Genomic DNA, 11,175 nt, shown 5'->3' with positions numbered 1-11,175 from the left:
AAAACGCAAAATATAAAAGCTAAGAATCCAAAACTAATCACTTAAAGGCTCCTCTATACAGAACATTCAAGGGAGGATTAAGGATCAATGTATCTGAAGTACAAAAGCTGAATTAGGAGTAAAAGTAATAATGGACACGATTGACAGGGCACTGACCATTTACCAGGGCCAAGTCCAGGTCTGTCTTACTCTAAAGCCATGTTCTTTATTTCAACATTTCCACTCTAAGCTGCATTCAGACTTTGACTGCAGAAAGCAAGGGAAAATAGTGAGATTGCCAAGGTTCTGAGCTGGTGGGTTTTAAGCGCAAGGGAGAAGGGAACTCAAAGTTTCATATTCCTCCACCCAGGAAGACAACCATTGGCTGATAGTCCCCAACCTTAAAAATTCTAATCTAGAGATTTACTCCTTCCCCCTCTGTTTTCAACTGCTCTGGGGATAAAGAAAGAAATCATCAATTCTTAGTGCTGTCATCAAATGGGGTCAGCCTAAGGTAAGACAATAAAAAGAGGGCACATAACCTGGAAACCCAGTTAAAATATGAAAGTTCCATCCACTCCCATGATTCACTGTTTACCCAGAAAATTCTTACAACTTCTGTTTAAATTTATATTTTCAATATTTATTAAATTCAGCCATCACACCTTTCTGCAGCAATTTAACTTGTATGACTTCCTCTCTGGTTAATGGAATCAAGCAAAAAAGCAAAGAGAAGATAAATACAAATCAAAGTTCCTTCCAATGTGGGTTTTGTCAGCATGGTCCAAAGAGAAGCCAGCCTTGTGGGTTAATATAATACTATAGGCAAGGTGCCAAGTGTTTCTGTACGTAATTCACCTTTAATTCTTACCACAACTCCGTAAGATGAGTATTATTATGAGGAAATTAAAGCTCAAAAAGAATGAATAGCTTGCCCAAGGCCATACAACAAGTAAACAGCAATGTTTTTAAGATTCAAACCCAAGCCTTTCTGACTGCTAAGTCTAATCCTCCTATTTGTTGTGCTACATCATGGTTGGTGGCATTTATCTGTACTTTGGGATGCAGTAAGACCATAGGAGAGGAGAGCATATCATCTTCCCTGCCTAATAAGCTCTGTCTATAGAAAGAAGCACAAAAAATATGGGCATAATATCAAGGTTCAAAGTTATTTCTTTGGCTTCACACCATGACCTTTTATAAAACTCAGTTCTAATTAGCAGGATTTCCCATGACTACAGAATGTTTCTTTCTTTTAAATTCATGTATGTTGCCCAGAGACCCCTAATGTTGCTGGAACTTCATTTTGATATCCTGATGGTCCTGTCACCACTTTTGGATGCTCCCGAGGACTGAACTTTCATAAGACTAGAGGTGCCACTTTCTTTTGCATGTTCAACAGTGTCACTGATGATAGCTCAATTTTCAGAAAGTATAAATCACAGTGGAAAAATCTCTCTCTCCTTATCTGATTGTATGAGTTGCCCCTTCATTGGAGCGCGAAGCACATGTGAGGGCTGGTCATGAAGAGCAGGAGGACAAACAGTGGCCACAACTGCAAAGGCCACAAACACAGAGCACAGAAAAAAAGGGTGTTGACAGGGCACTTGGTACAGGGAAGGCAACCAGGCACAAATGCTGGATGGACCAGAATAGACTCTCATTGAACTGTGAAGGGTCAGGTAAAACACAAGGGAGCTGTATGTCAAAATACAGCCTCATGAGGTTAAAAGGTCAGTATTGAGATTAATAGGGCAAACAAAACCAATACAGAATAGTAAAGACCAACAAACAACAATAAATATATTAACCCACAAGAAAAAACAAAGAAAAGAGGTCTACCCTAATGCTGTAACATCAAAACCAAAGCAAAAGAAACAACGGATTCTGGAGAGGAACAGAAAGGCAAAGCATAATTGGACACCTTTGTGAGTTCTCCAGAACACCCTTTGGGGCTCCTTCCCCTCTGTTGGAGAGCTGGTGGCAACACTCAGTTTAGCTTCCGTCTGGCAGGTTCACTCCACAGCCTCTTGCCGCTGCAATCTCCTCACCCAGTGGCCAGCCCTTGTAGGTGACAACTGGCAAAATATTCAGTCAAGGATACTTTGCACAGTGTCTACTTGATCCACGTTAATTTGACCCACCAAATAGTGGAGAGGGCTCCCAGCTCCTCCCTGAAGCCCCCATGCTTCTCCACTCTGCCGTCATTCTCAGGTCTTCAGGTTCTCTTTACCTGCTGCTCAGCTAGGCACAGAGACACATCATATCTGCTACCCAACTGAGGAATGGGGTGCCAATGATACTTGGTGCTTCCCCCATCCCCTGGTTTTGAGGGGGCAGGGAAGGACTTTCTACTACACTGATGACTCATGGCCCCTGTCATTTCCTTCTTCCCCTTTACATTCTGGTTGCATAGTGAAACTCCTGGGTATGTCTGGACGTAGCCGGGTCCGTTAGACTATTCTTTAATAAACCAATTGCTAGGGGCTGTCTTTAGAATGTGGCGTACTTGATGCCTCCTTATTCTCAATTTTTATCCTTTCATGACCATCTGAGGGCAAACACAAGTCCCAGTGAACATCCTATTACACACGCAATTACTTTGCACTATAAAAAAAGCTTAACAAAAACATGAATGCATTTTTTGAAAAATGTAAACAGGAATACATATTGCAGTAAATTGCTAAGCCTGCTAAACAGAGACTACAATAAATTTTTAAAACTTATTAAAGAGAAATTAAGGAACATGGAGAGCAGAATAAGAAAGTACAAATGCACCTGATAAGAGCACTAAGAGGAAAAGGTGGGAGGGTAAAGGAGGTAGAGTGGAGGAGAGGAAACATAGGGGGAAAATGGCTAAGAACTTTTCCAGAATTGACTAAAGATGAGACTGTTCAGATTAAGGTATCACAGTAAATCCCAAACAAGGTAAATGAAAATATATCCATTCCAGGCACACCTTAATGAAACTATAGTAAACCTGAAACTAAAAAAATATCTTAAAGCAATCAATCAGAAAGAAAAAAGAGGTTACCTATAAAGGAATAGATATATTTTAACAGCAAACTACTCAATAGCAACAATAGAGGCTAATGAAATACTGTCTTCAATGTGCTGGGAGAAAAATCATCATTAATTTGGAACTTTTTGCCCAAACTATCATTTAAAGTAAAGACAAAAAAATGTATTTTCAAATAAAGAAGAAAATGAAAGAATTTATCCTTCCTAGATCCTCACTAAAGAATTTTTAAGTGATATTTATAAATAAAAATATAGTGGCAAAAATAAAAGATACATGTTCAAAACCATGCTGACAAAATAAATTAAAAGATGTATGTACAAAGCTTTTAGTTGCAACATTATGCGGAATGGGGAAAGACTAGAAATAGCCCAAATCCCATCAGTGGAAAATTTATTGAGTAAGCTATGGTACATCCATGCAATGGAGTACCATGCAGCCATAAAAAGGAATGGGGAATGTTTTAATATACTATATACTAATATACTATGGAGACCCTCTCAAGATATATTGTTAATTGAAAAAAGATGGGAGAAAGTATTTATAATGGCTACCATTTACACCATTTATTATGGCTACCATTTATATAAGTGAAGGGATACAAATATACATGTTTGCTGATATTAAAATGCAAAGAAGGATAAATCATAACTTTTTTTTTTGAGACGGAGTCTTGCTTTGTCACCCAGGCTGGAGTACAATGGTGCAATCTCGGCTCACCGCAACCTCCATCTCCCAGGTTCAAGAATTGAATTCTCCTGCCTCAGGCTCCCAAGTAGCTGGGATTACAGGCATGCACCACCATGCCTGGCTAATTTTGTATTTTTAGTAGAGACAGTGTTTCTCCATGTTGGTCAGGCTGGTCTCAAACTCTCGACCTCAGGTAATCCACCCACCTCGGCCTCCCAAAGTGCTGGAATTACAGGCGTGAGCCACCACACCCAGCCAATCATAACTTTCTTAATGGTTAGCTACATAAGAGGGGAGAGAATTGGGTGGTGGACAAGGATTGAAGCTGAACTCCCTTGAATATAACTTGTTTTGCAAATTTAGCATTGAAACCATGCAAATATTTTACCTAACTGTAAGATAAAATTAAGGAAATAAAGAAATTCAAAGTATTTGGCATAATGACTAAGAAAAGTTATTCCAAATAATATGAAAATACAGTAATTTGACTGTATATCCCTTCAGGGATAAAGCCTAAGAACAGAAAAAAAAGCTCTGGAAAAAACTTACATAGGTTTTAAGAAGCATATTATTGGTAATAATGCTAATATTATTAATATGAGACAGTTGTGTAGTATTATGGGAAAATTTAAATGAATGATTATACCAGCATTGCTGAGAACCAGGATTTTCAGTATTGTTGAAAGGAAACACAAATGTAGGATCACTAAAGTAAAAAATCTGTAGGGCTGAAAGTTCTGCATTTGAATAGGAAATACTAATATGAACTCATGATGTATTTTATCTTTTAAAGTAGCACATATTTTCTAACTTACGACATTGAAAAGCCCCAAAATAATAGTAACTCAGTAGCAATAAACACCACTAATACCTAAACTATGTTATCTAAAAGTCATTTTCCACCAAAAGGAACCAAGGATCCTTAAGGAGATAGTCAATTTCAGGTCTGGGCCAGTGATGTGGTTTGGCTCTGTCTCCCCATCCAAATCTCATGTTGAATTGCAGTTCCCAATGTTGGGGGAGGGACCTGGTGGGAGGTGATTAGATCATTGGGGCAGATTTCCTCCATGCTGTTCTCATGATAGTGAATGAGTTCTCAGGAAATCTGATGGTTTAAAAGTGTGTGGCACTTCCCCCTTTGCTCTCTTTCTCCTGCTGTTATGTGAAGAAAAGGCTTGCTTCCCCTTCACCTTCCACCATGAATGTAAGTTTTCTGAGGCCTTCCAGTCACATGTCCTGTTAAGCCTGCGGAACTGTGAGTCAATTAAACCTCTTTTCTTCATAAATTACCCAGTTTCAGGTAGTTCTTTATGGTAGTGTGAAAACAGACTAATGCAGGCAGGAAATGTACAAATGTGACCTTAAAGCAGTTTGTCAAACCAGACAGCAAGGAAACTATCACAGTTTTTCAGGACCATTCTCAAGGGTCTCCTGAGTCAAGCTGAAGAGACTCCCACTGGCCCAAACTGGGACAATTTGAGCATGCACACAATAACCACAATAGGTGAAACATATCAAATATATGTACTTATATGATTCATATTCATAATAAAACTTTTTTAAAAACTACACAACTCAATGAATACTTTCAGAAGATGCTAGGAAACCAACCAATTGTTTTGAAAATGGTAGTAGAATGTAACCTGTACCTCAGGGTAACAAAGCAGTTGAGGAAAGGAAGTTTATTTTGATAGACATTCCAGTTAAAAAAAGAAGAAGAAGAAATAACATAATTTAACATAATTAAATTATCAGTTTTGTAACTCCTAATGAATTGATGGATCTGGTAAGTGATCATCAATGCCACTAACCAGAAATTATGTGCCTCCCCAGGGAAGAACACACCACCACCCACAAGGTATTCTTGCAAAAAATAAATAAATAAATAAACATTTTTGAAAGGAACTTGAAACAAGCCTCTACAGCAAAATGCTAATTTACAGGAAAATCAGATATTAGAGTATTGGAAATTCTACAAGCAAAATGGCTCCTTTCTTCAGTAAAAGAATAAAAATTGCAGATAAAAAATAGAAGGAGAACCTTTAAATCAAAAGAGACTTAACAAGATATAAATTTTACCTCAAAAAATTACTATAAGAAAGATATTTTAAAAGCAAATCAGCCAACAACAACACATACTTCTTATCTGGATTCAATTCAAGCACTATAAAAAGAATACATATGTCATAATTGTATGACAATCAGAGTAATGTCATCATTGTCTAGATATTTAATGATATCAAGTTTTTCTAAAATTTAGATGTGATCATGGCTTTATAGTTAAGTTCAAAAATTATTTTTTATCCTTTAGATTTAGAGATACATAATAAAATACTACAAGTGAAATAATATGATGATGTTTGCCTCAAAAAAAAATCTGGTTTGAGTGGAGGTATAAATTAAAGTATATATTAATAATAAATGGTGGGCAAAAGGTTTATTCAACTATTCTCTTTACATTTCTAGTTGCTTAACATTTTCATAATAAAAATTTTTTTTTAAATACAAAGAAAATTTAACATAGTCTGATGCCTGAAGTCCAGCCAGTAGACTTGACTTCCTCTTCTCTTCCTATCAAATGAAGATGTATCTACAACAATAGCTTTGATAAGCCAATGGGTGAGAAGTAGACATTTTGACTGGAAACTTTCCTTTTTAATAAACCATAAAATTGCATCTAGGGGAAAAATTATCTTAGAGCTATAGCTGGGGGACTGACATTTGTAAGTTCTCTAACCAACAGAAACTGAACACTTCTTCCTCTAGGCATTGTTCTGGAAGGATGAATGGTGCAGAACCATAAGCAGCCAACTCACTTATCCTATTATATCTTTTTCTATTAAATCTAGTACATAAGTTTCTTTCTTTAAGGAAAAAAATCATATTTTAATTACTTTTCTCAAATTGTCACATATTACTGAAAATTTATCAAGGACTTGCAATTGGAAATCACTAGCAGAGCCAAAGAGGAAGTGGATAAGCATTGTGGATAGGAACTAGGGCTTATTCCATCAGACTAGTAGGGTTTCTAATTTCTCTTTCCCATGTACCCACTACGTAATAACTACATTATGAGGTTGTTATTTGGGGAGTTAAATGAATTAGTACCTGCAAAGCACTTAGAAAAATGGTGCCTGGCACATATTATGCACACAATATATATTTTTTAAATCATAGAACATTCAGATGACTTGTTCGGATATAAATAATGAAATATTTTTGTATTCTAGGCTAGTGGTTCTCAATGAGAAGAGATTTTGCCTCGCAGGGACATTTGGCAACGTCTGAAGGTATTTTTGTTCGTTCGTTTCAACTGGAGCAGTGCTCCTGCCAGCTAGTGGAAAGAGCCCACGGATGCCAGTAAACATCCTACCACACACAGGTCAGCCTCTCAAAATTATCCAGCCCAAAATATCAATAGAGACAAGGTTGAGAAATCCTGTTCTATGCCTACTCACCTTATGAAAACACATTTGGCAGGAGTAAGCAAATACCTTTCCATGTTAAGTTTCTATTCATTGCTTTGATTACTTCTCCATCACTGAAAGTACAAATCAGGCATCTATAATGTCCCCATTTTACATACACACTAGAAAATATAGTGAATATCTTATCTGTATTAGCATATTTGTTATTTTCAAAAACAGAATAAAAATATGGTTCAAAAGAATATTTAAGAAGATGAGTTCCACAGTCCATCTGGGTTCAATTTAAACACATTGAACCTCAGTCCTCCTATTTACTAACTGTGTAATATTAAACTAGTTAGTTAGCCAAGACTCAGATCTATACTTCTTGAGCAGGATGAAATAATAGTTCCTAACTTATAAAATTATTGTGCTAAATGATATAATCCATGTAAATCAATCAATACTGTATCTAGCAAAAAAAAGCAAATATATATTGTTATTAACATACAACTTTAAATGCAAGCTAAAGAAAATAAAAGCTATATCTCAATACTACTGAATAGTACACTTAGAAATAGTTAAGATGGATTCCTAGACAAGATGGCCCAACAGGAACATCTCTGGTCTGCAGCTCCCAGCGAGATCAAGGCAGAAGGTGAGTGATTTCTGCATTTCCAACTGAGGTACCTGACTCATCTCACTGGGACTGATTAGACAGTGGGTGCAGCCCACAGAGGGCGAGCAGAAGCAGGGTGGGCATTGCCTCACCTGGGAAGCACAAGGGGTCAAGGAACTCCCTCCCCTAGCCAAGAGAAGTCGTGAGAGACTGTGCTGTGAGGGATGGTGCTATCTCACCCAGATACTATGCTTTTCCCACGATCTTTGCAACCCACGGACTAGGAGATTCCCTCAGGTGCCTACACCACCGGGGCCCTGGGTTTCAAGCACAAAAACGAGCAGCCATTTGGGCAGACACCGAGCTAGCTGCAGGAGTTTTTTTTCATCCCAGTGGCACCTGGAATACCAGCGAGACAGAACCCTTCACTCTCCTGGAAAGGGGGCTGAAGCCAGGAAGCCAAGTGGTCTAGCTCAGCAGATACCACCCCCAAGAATCCCATCAAACTAAGGTCCATTGGCTTGAAATTCTCGCTGCCAGCACAGCAGTTTGAAGTCGACCTGGGATGCTTGAGCTTGGTGGGGGGAGGGGTGTCGGCAGTTACTGAGGCTTGAGTAGGTGGTTTTCCCCTCACAGTGTAAACAAAGCTGATAGGAAGTTCGAACTGGGTGGAGCCTACTGCAACTCAGCAAAACCTCTGTAGCCACACTGCCTCTCTAGATTCCTCCTCTCCTGGTGGGGCATCTCTGAAAGAAAGGCAGCAGCCTCAGTCAGGGGCTTATAGATAAAACTCCAATCTCCCTGAGACAGAGCACCTAGGGGAAGTGGCGGCTGTGGATGCAGCTTCAACAGACTTAAACGTTCCTGCCTGCCAGCTCTGAAGAGAGCAGCGGATCTCCCAGCACAGTGCTTGAGCTCTGCTAAGGTACAGACTGCCTCCTCAAGTGAGTCCCTGACCCCCGTGCCTCCTCTGGGAGATATCTCCCAGCAGGGATCGACAGACACTTAATACAGGAGAGCTCTGGCTGGCATCTGGCAGGTGCTCCTCTGAAACAAAGCTTCCAGACAAAGGAGCAGGCAGCAATCTTTGTTGTTCTGCAGCCTCCGCTGGTGATACCCAGGCAAACAGGCTGTGGAGTGGACCTCCAGCAAACTCCAGCAGAACTGAAGCAGGGGGCCTGACTGTTAGGAGGAAAACCAACAAACAGAAAAGAATAGCATCAACATCAACAAAAAGGACATCCATCCACACATAAACCGCATATGAAGGTCACCAACATCAAAGACCAAAGGTAGATAAATCCATGAACATGAGGGAAAAAAAGGTGCAAAAAAGCTGAAAATTCCAAAAACCAGAATGCCTCCTCTCCTCCAAAGGATCACAATTCCTCGCCAGCAAGGGAACAAAACTGGATGGAGAATGAGTTTCACAAACTGACAGAACTAGGCTTCAGAAGGTAGGTAATAACAAACTCCTCCGAGCTAAAGGAGCATGTTCTAACCCAATGCAAGGAAGCTAAGAACCTTGAAAAAAGGTTAGAGGAATTGCTAACTAGAATAACCAGTTTAGAGAAGAACATAATTGACCCGGTAAAGCTGAAAAACACAGCACGGGAACTTTGCAAAGCATACAGATGTATCAGTAGTCAAATCAATCAAGTGGAAGAAAGGATATCACAGACTGAAGATCAACTTAATGAAATAAAGCATGAAGACAAGATTAGAGAAAAAAGAATGAAAATTAATGAACAAAGCCTCCAAGAAAGATGGGATTATGTGAAAAAACCAAACCTACATATGATTGTTGTACCTGAAAGTGATGGGGAGAATGGAACCAAGTTGGAAAACACTCTTCAGGATATTATCCAGGAGAAGTATGCCAACCTAGCAAGACAGGCCAACATTCAAATTCAGGAAATACAGAGAACACCACAAAGATGCTCCCCGAGAAGAGCAACCCCAAGACACATAATTGTCAGATTCACCAAGGTTGAAATGGAGGAAAAAAATGTTAAGGGCAGCCAGACAGAAAGGTCGGGTTACCCACAAAGGGAAGCCCATCACACTAACAGTGGATCTCTCTGCAGAAACCATACAAGCCAGAAGAGAGTGGGGTCAATATTCAACATTCTTAAAAGAAAAGAAGATTCAACTTAGAATTTTCCACACAGTGGGAGACTTTAACACCCCACTGTCAATATTAGACAGATCAATGAGATAGAAGGTTAACAAGGATATCCAGGACCTGAACTCAGCTGTGCAACAAGCAGACCTAACAGACATCTACAGAGCTCTCCACCCCAAATCAATAGAATATACATTCTTCTCAGCACCACATCACACTTATTATAAAATTGACCACATAATTGGAAGTAAAACACTACTCAGCAAATGCAAAAGAATGGAAATCATAACAAATATTCTCTCAGACCACAGTGCAATCAAATTACAACTCAGGATCAGGATAAAGAAACTCACTCAAAATCGCACAACTATATGGAAACTGAACAATCTGCTCCCAATGACTACTAGGTAAATAACGAAATTAAGGCAGAAATAAATAAGTTCTTTGAAACCAACGAGAACAAAGATACAACATACCAGAATCTCTGGGACACAGCTAAAGCAGCGTTTCGAGGGAAATTTATAGCACTAAATGCCCACAGGAGAAAGCAGGAAAGATCTAAAATCAACACCCTAACATCACAATTAAAAGAACTAGAGAAGCAAGAGCAAACAAATTCAAAAGCTAGCAGAAGACAAGAAATAACTAAGATCAGAGCATAACTGAAGGAGATAGAGACATGAAAAACCCTTCAAAAAATCAATGAATCCATGAGCTGGTTTTTCAAAAAGATTAGCAAAATCTTTTTTTTTTGTAGATGTGTTTATAGTATTCTCTGATGGTAGTTTGTATTTCTGTGGGATTGGTGGTGATCTTCCCTTTATCATTTTTTTATTGAATCTATTTGATTCTTCCTTCTTTTCTTCTTTATTAGTCTTGCTAGTGGTCTATCAATTTTGTTGATCTTTTCAAAAAACCAGCTCCTGGAGTCATTGACTTTTTTTAAGGGTTTTTTGTGTCTCTATGTCTTTCACTTAGTTCTGCTCTAAACACATCTACAAAAATAAACTAGAAAATCTAGAAGAAATGGATAAATTCCTGGACACCCACACCCTACCAAGAATAAACCAGGAAGAGGTCAAATCCCTGAATAGACCAATAACAAGTTCTGAAATTGAGGCAGTAATTAATAGCCTACCAACCAAAAAAAGCCCAGGACCAGACAGATTCACAGCCAAATTCTACCAGAGGTACAAAGAGGAGCTGGTACCATTCCTTCTGAAACTGTTCCAAATAACAGAAAAAGAGGGACTCCTCCCTAACTCATTTTATGAGTTAGTATCATCATCCTGATACCAAAACTGGCAGACACAACAAAAAAAAACAAAATTTCAGA

This window comes from Gorilla gorilla, chromosome 2 (genome assembly GCF_029281585.2).
Source record: "Gorilla gorilla gorilla isolate KB3781 chromosome 2, NHGRI_mGorGor1-v2.1_pri, whole genome shotgun sequence".
NCBI classification, from domain to species: Eukaryota; Metazoa; Chordata; class Mammalia; order Primates; family Hominidae; genus Gorilla; species Gorilla gorilla.
The sequence above is the reverse complement of the archived record's forward strand: the minus strand, read 5'-3'. Positions refer to the sequence as shown.